At 42.8% G+C, this 6,633-nt stretch overlaps 1 long non-coding RNA gene across 1 annotated transcript; it reads left to right on the top strand.

The window, feature by feature from the left end:
- Positions 1-2,674: 2,674 nt before the first annotated feature.
- Positions 2,675-3,999, top strand: LOC124283618. The gene is made up of 2 exons (XR_006900366.1): positions 2,675-2,917; positions 3,337-3,999. It is a non-coding gene; the product is annotated as an uncharacterized LOC124283618 (long non-coding RNA).
- The last annotated feature ends 2,634 nt before the right edge of the window (positions 4,000-6,633 follow it).

Genomic DNA, 6,633 nt, shown 5'->3' with positions numbered 1-6,633 from the left:
ATGTGCACATAACCCAAGAAAAATCAAGAATGAGGAAATAGCTTTTGATGGTGCCCAAAAAAGGGACCAAAGCTTTGATTTCAGCAAACTACACAAAGACAGTTGTAAGGAGATAGCACCGTTGCTGTGTAAACAGACGCCTGTCAACTACCAAGCGGTCTCAGGACGCCGACCTTTCGATTTTCCACTAGTCTCAGGATGCCGAGCTGCGGTTTTCTTTGTTTGATGGTAAGGTTCTGTTTAGGCGTAATTAGGGTTTCCGATAATCTACTCTAGATGTTTTGATAAGGTGAACTCGTCGCACAAGGTGAAGTACGCTGGTCCACTATGCTGCTGGCCAGAAGCGTCCGCCCAAGAAGAAGAAATACAGGGACTTGGAGCGACGACTGGATGACATCCGTCACCAGTTTGGACAAGGAACACTGTCTGATTCAGCATCCCACCTGTTGCATTTGGGTTAAAATTTGTGAATCAACTTCTGTGAAAAATGTGTGGAATATGTATCATGAATACGCATCGGATATGCTATGCATTTATATATAATCCGTCACCAGTTCGGACAAGGAACACTGTCTGATTCAGCATCCCACCTGTTGCATTTGGGTTAAAATTTGTGGATCAACTTCTGTGAAAAATGTGTGGAATATGTATCATGAATACGCATCGGATATGCGATGCATTTATATATAATAATAATAATAATAACAATAATAATAATAATTACAAGGGCCTGATGATGTACGCCTCTTCGTGGTGGGCCTAGATAGGGGAATTTTATTCCCTGAACTGAACGTACATCACCCAGTTAGGGCTGACCCCCCGAAGCTGGTTTTTCACTGGGTTACAAATAGCCAAGAAGAATTTTATCTTTCAACTCCGCAGCCCAGTCAGCCTTCCCCCGGTAGTGACACTAGCCATACTGGAGATGGGACTTGCCCCAGGGGAAGGCACAGAACCCGACCATGAATATCTTGGTCAAACCACCTTAAAACCACACTACTTGAGTGTGCGAGAGCGACAGGATGGCCTGAAAATCCATGTATCAATGGCAAGTCGCTGAAGCTGCATTGGGACAATGCCAAGCCCATGTATGCTTACCTGATGGAGCAAAATCTCCGAGATCAATTCCGGCGGCTTAAACATCTCTTGCCCCGTGAGCCAGTTCAACCCACAACTGGTGCCCGTCAGGAACCTTTGCATGAACAGAATGCTCAAGTGGCAGCAGACTCAAAACTTCTGATGGACGTCCGTGTCAACCTCTTTCCTCTTGCTGATGGAAACTCTTCCGACAAAGAGCTAATTGGCCCCGAAATTTCACACCCTCACTCTTCCTCTTCTTCAGTTGCAGATCTTTCCGAAAACCCTGTGTATATTTTGTTTCATTCTATTTATGATGAAATATCTGGCATACCTTTAGAAAATCGGAGGCCAATTAAACAAACAAATGAATCTTTACCCAAAAATGAAATCAATTTATTAAATGATATTATTTCTATGAAACTTTCATCGGACTGTTCATTACATGAAGTTAATTGTTGTGTCTATGCTGCCGCTCGAACCTTGGAGGAACTTCACACAGTTTCCAAAGAAAAATCATCTAATACTAAGAACAATACACCAAAGAAAAACTGGTTTCAAGTAAAACTAACGGAAACTCGAAAATACATTTCCTGGATAGAGCTGTGCCTGAAGTTAAGATCATCAGGGGGGAGTCCAATGTCAAAACAGCAAAAAGTCAATTTGGAGAAAATTAAAATTACAATACAAGACAACAAAAGAAAAGGTTCTTCTCCAAATTGTCGATTCCCTTAAGGCAAAAATAAGGGTTTGGACTGAAAGAAAGAAAAAATGGGAAAAGAAAAATAAATTTATCAAACAAAATAAACTTTTTACAAATAATGAAAAGCACTTTTACAGGCAATTGAAAACAAAGGGTGATGGTGAACATGATAAACGGCCTCCCATGGATGCCAATGAAAGGTTCTGGAAACAGTTGTGGTCTGTACCCGGCAACTGTAAACTTGAGGCACCATGGGTCCGTGATTACTACCATGCAATGCATGAGAAAGTAAGTAGGTCGTTTGTCTGTTACATCTCACCAGATTGCCTGAAAAGTGTTACAAAAAAGTCCAAATCTAATACAGCTCCAGGGCCTGATGGCATTCGAAATCGGTATTGGAAACTGTTCCCCAGAGTCCAAACACCATTACTACACTGTTTTAATACTCTCGTGGACACAGGTGATGTTCCTCCATGGTTCTGCAAAGGTCGCACAATACTTCTCCCAAAGAAAGGAGACTTGACTGATCCCAAAAATTTCCGCCCTATCACATGTTTGAATACACAATACAAAATATTCTCAGGGTGTTTGACAAACCTCGTGTCATCTTACTGCTCCTCCAATGATATCATTTACAGAGAGCAGAAGGGAGCAAGAAAGGGATGTTGGGGGTGCAAGGATCAACTTCTTCTACAGAAAATGATTTTGGAAGAGGCTAAAACATATCACCGCAACCTCTCCATGTGCTGGATTGACTACAAAAAAGCATATGACTCTGTTCCTCACGAATGGATTCTGAAGTCTCTTCATGGTATTGACCTCCCTGAGCGACTACTTGATTTACTCAAGTCTTTAATAAGTTGCTGGTCGACTAAACTTGAGATGTACTCACTGTCAAGATCACATGTGGTTGAGCTGTATATACGTTGGATGTTTCTTATAGTGTGGTTGAACTGTATGTGTCGGTTGAGTGAGTGTACGTGCAGTTGGGCTGTGTGCGAAGTGAGATTGCACGTGAAAAGCAGGCAGTTTCTGCGACTTAGTCATAAAAGTGGACGGTTTGATGTGACGGGTGCAGTCGTGATATGATAGAGCGGAGCGACGGTGTGAAAGCTGAGCCAGGAAAATTATCATGGCGTGAGTAAATTTTGCATTTAATTATGGAAATTGTTAGATTGTATTTTTATGTCCATAATGTTGAATTGAATAGCACAGTGTCGGTCATAGGTTGATATTTAAACATCACTCAGGCGAAATGTAAACATGGCAATTGTTGGTCACTGTAGTGAGTATGTATAGGCATAATCACTTGTCTGTGTTGAATAACACGTGTATGTTATTCTAAGTGTAATTATGCTGACATTGCTCTGTGTATTATCATTCTGAGTATTTAATACTCTGTATTGTGTTGAATGATTGTGTATTGAGTATATTACACTCGAGTAGTAAGTGTGTATAATCATTCGAATTGTGTAATTGAATGATTAGTGTACATTGAGTATGTGACGCTCAAGACGTAAACAATTGTGTGTAACAAGTACTTTGTCTTTGTGTAGTGTCGGGGCCGTATTGGCTTGACGGCCTGTGTGCTGGCTAGTTGAGTGTGGCGGGTCAACACCAAGTATGCTGACCAGCGAAGTGATGCCTCTCACCAGTGTTGTGACCGGACGTTGTCCAGTGCCAAGTATGGAGGGCAGGGTAGCCTCAAGGTATTGCCGGTTGAGTGTGGCGGGTCAACTCCAAGTATGCTGACCAGCTAAGCGATGCCTCTCACCAGTGCCTCTCACCAGTGTTGTGACCGGACGTTGTCCAGTGACAAGTATGGAGGGCAGGGTAGCCTCAGGGTATCGTCAGACAGGGTGTGACCGTGTTCGTGAGGACGTGAACTGTACATACCATTAATCTGTGCAACCTCCTGTATAGGAGCCGATCGTCAAATAGATATGGACTGGAATATTACATTTTGTAAATGTTTCATTTGTATGCCTATATTTGATTTGTGTATTGTGTATAGGAGTATGAGTGTATTGGGTACCGCTGGTGTAATGGAGTACTGAGTGTGTATTTGAGTGATGTACTGAAGGTGTATTTGAGTGATATATGACTGAGATGTTTGGATGAATGTATTTGAGGTGAGAAAGGGGTGTGCAAGCTGAATATTTGAACTTTTCTTGATTTTCCATTTCATTTTGTTTTGAAATAAATTATATTTATTTCAACACCACCTTTGTTTTATCTCGCATTGTGACATTTTGGTGGCAGCGGTGGGATATTTTTTTTTTTGTCACATGTGAGATATGTAGGTCCATTTAGTAATTTCCAAATTACTTTTCGTATGAGTGTGGTACGCTTGTATATTGGGTGTCGTGCGCCTGGTTTCCTTCACATTTTTTGCTTGCTTGGTACTAGTGGCTGTAGGGTGCTGAGGTATAACGGGTCCCTTTGTTCAAACCTTACCTTGTATTAGATAGTATACATTTTACCTGTAGATACTTTGCTTAGTTTCACTATGGATTTAGTGGGCATATGTAAATTGGGCAAGGAGTTAGGTTATACAGGGGAGAATTTACAGCAGTTTGTAAGGGAACAGACAGATTTAGAGAGGGAGAGGGAGAAAGGATAGATTAGAACGGGATGACCGGGAAAGGGTTCGGGAGATGAAGAAACTAGAGATAGAGAAACTTAGATTGGAGAATGAGGACAAGGAAAAGGAAAGGGTTATGAAGTTAGAGAGCATGAAGTTAGACTTAGAGGAGAAGAAGCTGCAGTTAGAGGGGGAGAAGGGTACTGTAGGTGAAGGTATAAAGCAGGAAGGTAAGCCACCATCTGTTACTTATGTGCCTAAGATGCCACCTTTTGATGACCAGAGAGATAACATCGATGCTTATTTACAAAGGTTTGAGCGTGTAGCCAAGTCACAGGCATGGCCAGAGGTTCGGTGGGCAACCTTTCTCAGCACCTTATTGAAGGGTAAGGCACTTGACGTTTACTCTCGATTAGACCCCGACAAGGTGGAGGTCTACAAGGAGGTAAAGCAAGCATTGCTGAAGCGGTATGAGATGACTGAGGAAGGGTTCCGACAGAAGTTCAGGACAGCTCGGATAGAGATGGGTGAGACTTTACTCAGTTCTTAGTTAGAGTTGGGAATTATTTTGATAGGTGGGTAGATCTTAGTGGCAGTGCTAGGACTTGGGAGGGAATTAGAGATTTGTTGTTGAGGGAGCAGCTCTTGCATGGTGTTAGTACAGGCCTTTGTATTTTCTTGAAGGAGAGGAAGCCAGAGTCTGTTGGGGAAATGGCTAGGTTAGCAGAACATTTTGTGGAGGCTAGGGAAGGTGTTACAGGTAGATCTGTTCATCCAGTTAGTCAGGGTGGTGATAGGTTCAAGAAGGGCTCAGATAGTCAGGTGAAGAAGTCAGTACAGAGTGAGAAGAGGGATTCCAGAACGTTTGTGCCGATACATGAGCGGAAATGTTATGGCTGTGGTGATTTGGGACATATGGCATCTTCTTGTTCTAAGTGGAAGTCCAAACTTAAGGGCAATACAGGTGCTGGTAGTGTTGTCATTGAGAGTGTCAGTGATGTGTCCGGTGAGCCAGTTGTAGAAGTAGGAGAGAAGAGTGAGATAGATTCTCAAGGTGTGGAAGGAAGTGATACTAGTGTTACAGATCATTCAGGTGAGGATGACGCTCTAGTGACGTCAGGTACAACGTCAGGTACGATGTGTGGTATGTGTGGGACTATGCCAGTGCGTGTTGGTAAATTGTGTGGCCATTCAGTGAATGTCTTGCGTGATTCTGGCTGTAATGGAGTTGTTGTCAAGAGATCTCTTGTGGATGAGGATTGCTTTGTGGAAGGTGAGCTTCATAACTGTACCATGGGTGATGGTAGGGTTTGTACTGTACCAGTAGCATGGGTTCCTATAGATTCACCATTTTACAAGGGGCACAGTTAAGGCAGCATGTTTGGAGACTCCTTTGTTTGATGTTATGTTAGGGAATATTCCAGGTGCAAGGGCTCCTGAGGATCCATTACCTGAAGAGGAAGTAGTAGAGGTTGTTGAAGCTGTTGGTGCTGTAGAGACTAGGCGTCAGAGGAAGGTTAGGGAGCAAGGTATGAAACCAATGAAAGCATTTCAGTCTGTTGGCATTTCCTTGAGTAGGCTAGAGTTTATTCAGAAACAGAAGGAGGATTCTGGGTTAGACAAAGTCCGGAAGTTGGTGCAAGATGGTAGACAGAAGATGACGGAGAAGGGTGTGTCACGATATTTCAGTGAGAATGAGATGTTGTATCGTGAGTATGTGAGTCATGATGGTTTGGCTGTTGTTCAGGCTGTTGTTCCTACAGAGTTGAGGTCAGAGGTTATGAAAGTGTGTCATGAATCTTTGATGGGTGGTCACATGGGTGTGAAGAAAACGCTGGACAGGGTTATTTCACAATTTTATTGGCCAGGTGTGCAAGGTGATGTTAGGAGGCACTGTTTGTCTTGTGATGTTTGTCAGCGTACGATTCCAAAGGGGAAGGTTGGCAAGGTTCCTTTAGGTCAGATGCCATTAATTTCTACACCTTTCGAAAGGATAGCCGTAGACTTGATTGGTCCTTTATATCCAGTAACTGATAGAGGCAATCGGTACATCCTAACAGTTGTTGACTATGCGACTAGGTATCCTGAAGCTGTAGCTCTTCCGAGGATAGAAACTGAGTATGTTGCAGAGGCTCTTTTGGAGATATTTAGTCGGGTAGGTGTCCCCAAGGAGATGTTGTCTGATATGGGTGCTCAATTTACGTCATCAGTCATGAAGGAGGTTAGTAGATTGTTGTCCCTCAAGCAGTTAACCACCACTCCATACCAT

This window comes from Haliotis rubra, unplaced genomic scaffold, assembly GCF_003918875.1.
Source record: "Haliotis rubra isolate DU_JTF1 unplaced genomic scaffold, ASM391887v1 Scf1094, whole genome shotgun sequence".
In the NCBI taxonomy this organism is placed as follows: Eukaryota; Metazoa; Mollusca; class Gastropoda; order Lepetellida; family Haliotidae; genus Haliotis; species Haliotis rubra.
The sequence above is the reverse complement of the archived record's forward strand: the minus strand, read 5'-3'. Positions and strand labels throughout refer to the sequence as shown.